This window comes from Vicia villosa, linkage group LG3, assembly GCF_029867415.1.
Source record: "Vicia villosa cultivar HV-30 ecotype Madison, WI linkage group LG3, Vvil1.0, whole genome shotgun sequence".
Classification (NCBI taxonomy): Eukaryota; Viridiplantae; Streptophyta; class Magnoliopsida; order Fabales; family Fabaceae; genus Vicia; species Vicia villosa.
In genome coordinates this window covers 69875205-69886904 of record NC_081182.1, presented here as the reverse complement: position 1 = coordinate 69886904, position 11700 = coordinate 69875205, and positions in this window count along the sequence as shown.

Below are 11700 nucleotides of genomic sequence, written 5' to 3'. Positions count from 1 at the left end.
ATACTTGTTGATTTTATCCAAGTTGGATCCATTCTTTCATTTGTGATGCAAAGAATCCATTTGTTCTCATATTAAAAATCAATGGCTGAGTATTCTCTCCGACGATGATAAAGTGTTTATTCCTTTTAAAAAATCGTCCCTTTTAAGTTGAATTACATTAGCTCTGACTTCTCCATTGCACCGAGGAGGTATGTAGGCACAAGATGTAATGTCTTGCCGAGCTTATTTTAAAAATCAAACAAACCTTTCCTTTCGCACACAATATCTTTTAATAAACACAGATTTTAAAAAAGGTTCCTGTGGATTACCACAGATATGAGGGGTGCTTAAAACCTTTCCCTTGTATAATCAACACCCGTAACTAAGATCTATTTTTGTTTTAAAAACAAACTTTGGGTTTATTTCACTCTTTTCCCATTTTCTTTGGAAACAATAAAGCGCAGTGGCGACTTTCACTAAAATAATGAGTCAAGTCAATCCAATGGCTTCGATCTCAGATTTTCCCCGCTACACCATCATACAATCCCTTATCATGAAAGAATCCCACCATTACCTTAGGTTTGGATTGAAGACAACTCTAATCTTCAATCTTGGGATTTGACTTAGCTTTCTCCTCCTCCTCTCTTCTCTCTTTCTCTTCTTTCTCCAAAAGCAAATTCTAATTTCTATTCTCTGAATTCCCTTGTTTTGTTAAACCCTTACTAACTTCTCATAATGCTAATGGACTCTAATTAGCACCTCTCAATTACAAATTCTAACTTAGGCCCAGTTACTAATAGTTTTAATAACTCATGGTATTTACTAATAATTCCCAATAAAATAACATAATGTCAATTAAGCACATAATTAACACATAATTCACATAACCATCAATTAATTCACACAACACATAATAACATAAATAATTTAAAAAAAAATAGTTGTTACAACTCTCCCCCACTTAGAATATTTTCTTCCTCAAAAATTTACCTCAATCAAACAACTCAGGATACGACTCTTGCATCTTGCTTCCCAACTCCCATGTCAAACTCTCTCTGGTAGCTCCCGACCAAAATACCTTCACTAAAGCAATCCCTTTTCTTCTAAGCGTCTTCGTTTCACGATTCTCAATCTGTACCGATATAGTCTCCACCGTGAGATTATCTCATACTTGCACATCATCCATATGAATCACATGAGAAGGATCATAAATATACTTCCGAAGTTGCGACACATGAAACACATCATGCAAATTCGAAAGATTCAGTGGTAACGCCATCCTATACGCCATATTTCCAACCTTATCCAAAATCTGATACGGTCCAATGAAACGAGGATTGAGCTTCTTAGACTTCAATGCTCGTCCCACAACGGTCACCGGCGTGACTCTCAAAAATACATGATCACCCGCCTGAAATTCCAAATCTTTCCTTCTCTTGTCATGATAACTTTTCTACCTACTTTGAGAAGTCTTCATCTTCTCACGAATAAACTTCACTTTATCGGTAGTCTCTCGAACATTAGCCATTGTCACTTAATTGACTTATGGACAACAAGTTATATGTTAATCCTTCTACTAACAAAACATTAGTTATGGAGGGAGAATTACCGTTTCCAACAGTTCCAAAACCAATCATATTTCCTTTTTGACTTCCTCCAAATCTAACATCTCCTCCAAATTTAAGCTTCAGGCTTTGGAACATAGACTTTCTTCCCATCATGTGTCATGAGCATCCAGAGTCCAGGTACCATGACTAGTGTTTCAACTGTGCTGCTAAGGACATCTGCAACATATATTATTTTCTCCTTAGGTACCCACATCTTTTTGGGTCCTTTGGTGTTAGTGTGCCTAAAGTTCTGTTTGAACTTAGGTCTAACATGAAAGTTTTCAGGATAAGAAGTGTATTTAATGTCATGTGTGTGACCAAATTCAAATTGGGTGTGTAAAGGTTTATATGTAATAACCATATCATCAATAGGTTTAGTTTGATATGGTTCTTTCCCTTTAAGTGTTTCATAACCAATTCCTTTTCTGTTGTTTTTGCTAACACCATATATCATTGAAGCCATTTTGCTTCTGTCTATGCTTCTAGCAAGAAATTTTTGAAAACTAGAGTCATATTCTTTTAGAATATCTTTCGAACTTGAAGCAGTATCTGAATTAGAGATTTTTTGAATTTTTAATTCCTCTATGAGTTTAAGATTACTTTCTTTAAGTTCAGAATTTACTGCTTTACGCTTCTCAGTTTCAACTACAAAACTATTTTTAAGTCTCTTGTATTTGATTATGAGTTTACTATGGATTTCCAGAAGTTCTGATAAGCTTACTACAAGCTCATCTCTAGTAAGTTCAGAGAATACCTCATCAGTTTCTGATTCAGGGCCAGAGTCATCTCCTATGGTAGCCATTAATGCTAAGTTGGCATGTTCATCTTCTAAGTCAGATTCAGCTTCAGAAGATTCTGAATCATCCTATATGGCCATCAAACTTTTCTTCTTTTCAAATTTTTTCTTTGGCCTTTCTCTCTGCAGCTTGGGACAGTCATTCTTAAAGTGTCCTGGTTCTTTACATTCATAGCAGACAATGCTTTTTCTGCTAGGCTTCTTATGTCCTCAAGATTCTGCTTTATTTTTTGGCCTCCTGTAGTTTCTGAGCTTCCTTTGTTTATGCTTCCATAATTGATTGATGTGACAACCGGATCAAAATCATCGGATTAAAAATCAATGAATTCGCCATCGATTATTTATTTATCCCAAGAGATGGGAAAGGAAAAACATCGAGTAAAACCTATAGGGAAAAACAAACAAAGGTCTTACGACCAAGAGAAAGGGTAAGGGTGTCGGTTACGTAAGGAGAATGGGTTATCACTCCTCACGTCCGTCGTACTCGACGGGATCCGCTCTTGTTAGTCTAAATCTATGGGCGTTATCTAAAAGTCTAAACCTAAAGCTAAAGGGAAAAGCACGAAAAAGGAAGAGAAAAGAAACACGGGGAAAAGAAAGAAATATATACAAGATTATGCCCGTTTAGGCCCCGCGACCCAATGCCTATGTATCCCTTTTAAGCAATCAGAGCAGCCGTAGTTCGGCTTACAAATTTTTGTAAGTTTTTTAGATGAACGATGTTAAACATCACATTCCACTGCTGCTCGACCTTTGGAGACTTACACAATTGTCATGAAAAGGAATTAACATGTTCCTAAAGAGAAAAGAAAATTGAATTGATTGGTGTTTTTTGATGTAGATAGTTGTGAACTAGATCCAAATGCAAGGATGCTCACCTTTCTCTACTTTTTAAGAGTATGAAATTTATTAGATATTTTATGCGTTTTTGTTGGGTATTTTTTAGGGGGAATGTAGATAGGTGTAGACACAGTCATCTTTCCAAGATCTAATTCACTTACTACGAACGGTGCTGACACGATCAATATTTAAAGATCTAATTCTATCATCGCGAACGGTGTAGACACGATCATTTTTCCAAGATCTAATTCAGCTACTACAAACGGTGCTGACACGATCAATATTCAAAGATCTAATTCTATCATCACGAACGGTGTAGACACGATCATCTTTCCAAGATCTAATTCAGGTACTACGAACGGTGCTGACACGATCGACATTCGAAGATCTAATTCTATCATCACGAATGGTGTTGACATGATCATCCTTCAGATCTAATTCTGCCACCTCGGATGGTGCTAACACGATCGACCTTCAAAGATCTAATTCTATCACCATGAACGGTGTAGACATGATCATCCTTCAGATGTAATCCAACCACCTCGGACGGTGCGGATACAGTCAACTCTTAGATCTAATTCAGCCACCTCGGATGGTGCGAAGACGATCAACCTCCAGACGTAATCCAACCACCTCGGACGGTGCGGATATAATAAAAAAACAAGACAGATACAATCGACACGAAGATGTATTCTGACACTCACCAATACACTGGATCCGGTCTGACGTACGACTCATCCTAAGTATCTACCCAGGATGGCATTTTTAAGCCCATCCCTGACAACAATCTCTCAATATCTGGATGGCATCTTTAAGCCCATCTCCGATAATAATATCTTCAACACCAGCAAGCGTAAATTTTTGGGTATTTTAGTGTTCAATCCCCTTCCACCTTCAGATCCCGAATGGCGAACATGTCAATCTACCTCTTCAGGTTTAAGAAGATTGAACAGGGGCAGCTGTCATACCCCAAAATTTGTCCACACTTTCAGTGACAAAAATTTTCGAAATTATTTTTTAAATTTGATTTTTATAAAATCTTGATTCATTTACATAGACATCCTGAATTTTATAAATATTCGATTTAAAGTCTATTTTAAAATATAGTAATTTACTCTTAAATTGCTTATATTTTAATAAATAGAAAATATTGGTCGATGCTTCATACACTTTCAATTGGCTTTTTATTTCAAATAAATAACATAGCTTAGTTGATTATGAAGTAAGGCTTGCAAGCAAAAGGTCACCGGTTCAACTCCTGGTTGGTGCATTTTCATCTTTTTAAAACTATTTTCACAGAAACTCTCACGATTTCATTCACATTTTTTTTAAAGCTTTTTACACAAATAATTTCTAAATTTTTTTAAAACCTTGCATTGGCCAATGATGACACCTGATGCCTCCTTTCGTCAAAATGATCTTTACCGGCATGTTTTTATACTAACTTTTTGGCCATTGGCCGATGATTTATATATGAGTCCGCCCTCTTATTTTCGATTTTTAACCATATGATGTTTACCTGATGGTTATTTGTTTTTTTTAATTATATTTTTGTATCAACAATTAGGCTAAATGTTTTTACACTAACAATTATATACAGAAATATTGTAAATAGATGTCCTATTCCTTAAGGGTGTGTTTGGTTCGAGGTAGAGCGAGGGGAGGGGAGGGGAGGGAATATTTAAAATGAAATGTGTTTGGTTCAATTTTTAGGAGGGGAGGGGAGGGGAGCAAAATCCCTCCAAATGACATTTTTTGCGTTCCTCCAAATCGGGGGGATTCGGAGGGGAGGGGATCTAACTTGTAATATTAATTAAATTAATATATTTACTAAAATATCCTCAATTTTATTTTATTATTTTTAAAATATTATTTTCTTTCATGTTCCTACTTTTCTTTTTGTGATTTTTTCTCTATTGCTTCCAATTCCATCAACTTATTATAATTATTTTTCACCTTCAAATTATTTTTTATTTTTTTAATTAATAAAAATTATAACTACTATAATTTTTTGTTTTTTATTATAATTTATTTTATGTATTCAAAAGTTGTTATCAACGCATAGTTTATTTTGTGTCGAGAGTTATAATACGAATCAAGTGTACTTAATTTTTTTAACATTATACTATAAGTTATGACTTTTTAATCACTCAGTTATACAAATATTATTTCTAAGAAAATATTTATGAAATTTTTACAATTGAATATCATATCACTTATATAAAATTACAAGGATAAAATTGTAAATTATTATTAAAATCCCTCCCCTCCCTTCGTGAACCAAACATATTTTTAAACGAAATCTCTTCCCTCCCCTCCCCTCCCCTCGTTTGAACCAAACATATATATAATTACCAAAATTCCCTCCCCTCCTCTCCCCTCCCCTCCCCTCCCATTTATTTGAACCAAACAGACCCTAAAATAATCCATGGTATATTTTTCCACACGTCAAACTTTTTTTAGATTCAAACTTTTTGTTCATTTAGTCAATTCACACTACACTTCTTCCACATACAGAGATACCTTATTCATCACCTATGAAGCATGGACTCTGACACGGACACTGCGACACGACACGACACGGACACTCTGACACCGATAATATCAAAAACATAAGACACCGACACCGCTACATATACAATAGTATTTAAGCTTCATTTATCTATCTATTAATAAAAGAGTTAAAAATATTCTAATGAAAATTAATGTCTTCAATTTTTCATTGATAATATTGATTCAATACATGTTCAAAAGATGTGTAAGGTATGTTGAAAACTATTTTTTTTGGAAAAACTTGTCTAAATTGTTCTACAAGTGTTGTATGAGTGTAATACGAGTGTCCAACATCGATTTAAAGAGTGTCAAAACAATGAAAAAATCTATTTTTTCAGGTGACACTTCTCTGACTTTTCTGACACTTGTATAACTTTTCCGACACGTGTCATATGAGTGTCATAAAAGTGTCGGACACTGACGCGTGGCGGAAACCGCGACACGCCTACTCTTAGAGGTGTCCGTGCTTCATAGTTCATCACGAATACATAAATAATATTCATCAGTTTTTTTCGGATACTATTATCTTTTTGCTAATCACTTTTGTTAACACATGTTATAATAAGCACTATATTTCACTTTTGTTTTAACAATAAATCTATGAAGAAAAATCATACAATTTCACTGTTATCAAAACACAAACCTCTTCACCATAATCCATTCCAACACAACAACAAATTCTCAGTAAAAAGAAATCAATCCATAAACTTCACAAAATCTCACCATGAGCATAACAATTTCTTGTTTCTTTTTACAACAGTGCCACAGTGACAAAATAATGGAAATCAAAGACGACACGGCAAAGAAGAGAAATCCTTGTTGTTGTTCCGCAATACGCAGCATCGGACTTCCCCTCCGATGGAGTTACTTCCACCACTGACTCATCGGATCCGTGTGAAGCCACCGCCCCTGTTCGTCGCCACCGGCCGCAAGGAGCAGCACCGGCAACGGATCTCCGAAGAAGCCTTTCAGAAAATCCGATCTCAACAACAGCCACTGCGGCAGTACCTGCGGCCTTCGAACGTCGCAACATTCAGAGCAACACCAGAGCCAAAATCGGACCAAACCCGAACTGTCACAAATCCGACATCTACTACTTATGTACACCTCCCGTTGGCTAGTTTGTTAAATTTAGGTTTTTATTGATGGGCTTCAATGGTTGTTCCAGCCCAACTGGTCCACTACTTATGTACACCTCCCCTTGGCTAGTTTGTTTAGTTTGGGCCAAGCTTCATGAGGCCCAACCGAATTCTTGTTTGCAACGAGCCCAACCCGATTTTCCTCTGATGGCAACGTTTTTCTTCTTCTTCTGTTTTTGCAGGTGTAATGGGCTAGCACTTCTTTTTCTTACATTTCTTATTAACTTTTAATTGTTTTATGTTTTTTCTTTATTGATTGAATTGTTGACGTCTAAATTCTTTTATTTAGTTTTTAATACAAACATCTCTTATTTCTATTAGCCTCTTATTTTCTATTTAATATTTAATTAAGTTTTTCTAATTAATTTTTTATTAGATATTGAAAACACCAGAATATTTTAATTAGTCTTTTTCATGTTAGAAGTTAATATGTTTAATTTTGTATTTTTTTCGATAATCGTCATTAATATTTGTTAGTATTTCTTATCATCTATCATACATCATTTTATTTATATCCGTACTAACATTTTGTTTTGATTGTGAGGTACACTTTGAGGTGCTGGACCATTATTATGGACATTTTGCAATTTTACTCAATTCTTGTATATTTTAACTTCCATTTGGGTTGTAATAGTAATTAGTGTAGCGGGGAAAATCTGAGATTGAAGCCATTATATTGACTCGACTCAATATTCCAGTGAAAGTCGCCACCGCGCTTTATTTTTTCAAAGGAAAAGGGAAAAGAACGAATAAAACCCAAAGTTTGTTTTTTAAAACAAAAAGAAGAGATCTTAGGTACGGGTGTTGTTTATACAAGGGGAAGGTTTTAAGCACCCCTCATATATGTGGTACTCCACAGGAACCTTTTTGAAAATCTGTGTCGTGTGTGCTAAAAAGGGTTTGTTTTATTTTTTAAAATAAGCTCGGCAAGAGGTTAAGCCTTGTGCCTACATACCTCCTCGGTGCAATGGAGAAGTCAGAGCTAATGTAGTTCCGCTTAAAGGGAAAACATTTTTAAAATGAATAAACACTTTATCGTCGTTGAAGAGAAATACTCAGCCATTGATCTTGAGCATGAGAACAAACGAGTTCTTTGCATCGCTAATGAAAGAAGGGCTCCAACTCGGATAAAATCGACGAGTATGCCACTAGCTCTCTCACGCGGAAAAGATCTCATTATATCAATCAATTTCAAAATCGTGGGGTATAACCACTCGTTTCGACAATTAACAATGTCTAAACTTTGAAGAAAAAGGCCACTAAGGGCAAAAGATATTTTTAAAGAAAACGTTTTGAAAATGATTGCAAACATAAGAAGGTTTTGTAAAAAAAGAGAGAAGATTTTGAAAATTTAAGAAGTGGGAGGAGATGAAGAGGCTATTCCTATTGCGTAAAATAAAAGCTAAGGAGAGAAACGGTCTAACCGAAGAAAGAAGCCAACACTTGACATTATGAGTCAAGGTAGATTTCCCATCCTTTGGACTTATCATTACCAAACCAAAAATTACCACTTGGGGATCCAGATGAACTTATTATTTTAGCACCAATTTGCATTAAGCACATAAAAATTCTGACAAAAATCGGGCAGAGTATCGGCTGTTTTCGGGTAAAATCCTTATATCAATGCCTTGGAATTAACCATCAAGGTCTTTCAAGGAAGTACCTGCACATACAAACAAACAACAATCCAATGCCAGACAGACAGAAAAACAGCAGAGTAATAACAGAATAAGGGTCCAGAGGTACTAAGTCCATAAGTCCGAATCTCCAAAATGCTCGGGATAGTAACCAATAGTCCAAAAGAGAACATTAAATGTTTTTTTAGATTTTTGTTATTTATTAGTGTTTTAGCATAAAAATAAAGTATGGTCCAAGTGGACAAAAGAAAAATAGCAGAAGCATAAACATACGTCCAAATGGACAAAAGGAAAATGGCGGAATGTAAATATGATGAAATGATAAAATAAAGCGATAAAGCGATAAATATAAAGAGCGGTATAGTAAATTGCGGAAATTAAAGTCAATTGTTAGATGTTAAAGATAACCATCTTGAAACTTGTCAAGTATGTTATCAAAGTTAGTAATAAAGATCGATGGTGAGTGAATGATGTTCTCGGATTTAAATTCAATGGGGTTTATCATAAGCTTGATAAAATCATAGCGACTACACGATAAAAACCTCCACAAGTCTTAAATCAACCGCATACAATTCTCTTCCATATTTGATCCTTTTGATTCGGGACACGAAATATTGCGCTATGTTAAGCAGATCGCCAAGTGATTTATGTAGAAATCACCCTACAACGAGGCCGGTCAAAACTTTATGTGCTAATGCATGCGAGAGAAGCGATATGTAGATCACTCTCCGAAAGCAATACCGCACGAAAAGAAAAATAGGGAGCGATCTCGTCTTTACCAAGAATCCATAAGAATTCTCAAGGTGTTAAGACTTTCATCGATCAAAAGAAAAAGAAATAAAGATGGAACCACATCAAAGGCTCCTTTCATCCATAATTTCAATCACTTAATTTTGCGGATTTGGATTCTCATCCTATCGACGCCCTAAGTCCATTGAAATTATAGAGAAATTAGGCCTCTAACTTGTGATTCAAAGAAAATATCAAAAGAAAGGAGTAGAAGATGAGTTAGAACCAAAAACAAGTCAAAAACCACAAAAATCAGCATTCTGCCCAGTGTAAATCGATTTGCACAGAGTGTAAATCGATTTGCATAACTCTGTTTTCAAAATCTGCGCAGTTTCCAGTTGTGTAAATCGATTTGCACAACACAGTTTTCAAAAAAAACAGCAAATAAAGAGAAGAAAACTTGTTTAAACATAAAACCAAACACCTTGTGATCTTGGATCAATTTGTGCACGAAAATGTATCAAGTAAGCAAGCAAATCTCATCAATATAGCACCAAAGGTGCATCAAGCATAAACAACAATGGATAACATCTTGAATTATGGATTGGATCTAGAATTTTACCAAATCTTTCACAAACTTTGAATCTTCTTCAAGAACACACAACCACAAGCCTTGATCTCTCACAATTAATGAAGAAAAGTAGTGTTTATGTTGAGGTTTAGCTCTAAATTAGTGAGGTTCAAGATGTGACTCACTAATTTGTGTGGAAGAAAAAGAGCTTTGAGTGATGGGTTTGGAAGAGATGAGGAGAGAATTTGCAATAAGTTTCTTGGCTATCAAAGCTTGAAAAATGAAGAGGGGAATGCCTCAATTTATAGGAGCTAGGCTTGGGAATTTTTGTGGCTTGGAGTTAGGATTGGAAAATAGAATTAGGCTTGGAGAAAGGTTTTGGAGCCAAAAATGAAATTCAATGGTCTTGATGCAATCACATGAGGGCTCATGATAAAATGATGTAGGAAATCCAATGTGAGAACTAAGTCATGCTTCCCATGCTTGCAAATGATGTCAACACTTTCAAAAGCTGAAATTTGCCTTCATTTTTCCAAATTCGTGCTGGTGCAATCGATTTACGCTTTATGCAAATCTATTTACATAGCTGAAAAAGGCAAAATCTGGGGCAAAAACAGTTATGCAAATCGATTGCTGTCTTATGCAAATCGATTTGCACTGATGGCAGAAGCAAATCTGGTGCAGAAACAGTTGTGTAAATCGATTTACACCTTATGCAAATCGATTTGCATAGTGAAAATGTTGAAAAATGCTCCTTTTGATGGATGTTATGACTTGGTACCTACAAAACACAAACATACAAAAGCACAAGGCTATATTTTTGGTATTTTGGTTAGTAAAACAATATATACAAGACTAAACATGGGTGCTTGATGATTCCCTTTCAGATGAATTGAGCATAACACCACAAGTAGAGATTTAAGATGAAACTCTTGATTGATGATTGGTATGCAAATGATGTGTGATCTTAGGGTCAAAAATTGGGGTATGACAGATGCCCCTATTTAAGTTTCTTCTATCCGGAGATGTGAGGGTTAAAATCCTCAGCTCGACGTAATTGAAGAGACTTAAATATAAAACACACAATTTTTGAACCTAAGGTATGATGCGATGCTAATGGATGCATCAAGTATGATTATAGAATAGAGAGGAGTATAACACCACTGGGGAGATAAGAAAGGATTCCACTGGGGAAAAGGTATACGTCATCTAGGAATAGAATCGGACTTCACAAAAGAAAGAAACAGTCGACAGAAGCTTTCAAGATAAAACATGATTGAACTTCGAGAAGAGAGTATCTGAGGCCTACATGAATGTGGCTACATCAAATAAATATCAAGGTAAAACATGATTGGACAACATCAAATGACAACCAAGGTAAAATGTGATTGGGCAACATCGAATGACAATCAAGGTAAAACGTGATTGGGCAACACCAACTGACAATCAAGGTAAAACGTGATTGGATATCGTCAAAGGATAATCAAGGTAAAACATGATTGGATAATCATCAACGGATAATCAAGGTAAAACATGATTAGATAATCATCACAGGTCCATCAAGGCAAAACATGATTGGATGTCATTAAGGGATAATCAAGGTAAAACATGACTGGATAACATCAAATGACAATCAAGGTAAAACGTGATTGAAGGTAACCAAGATAAAACACGGTTGAAAGCGATCAAGATAAAGCATGACTGGAGACAATCAAGATAAAACATGGTCGAAATCTTTCAGGAATGACACTGAATGAAGAAAGAGACCACAATATCCAGGAATGACACTGAATAAAGAAAGACACATCAAGGAACAACAATAGACGAACAAGACAAACAAGTATCTGTT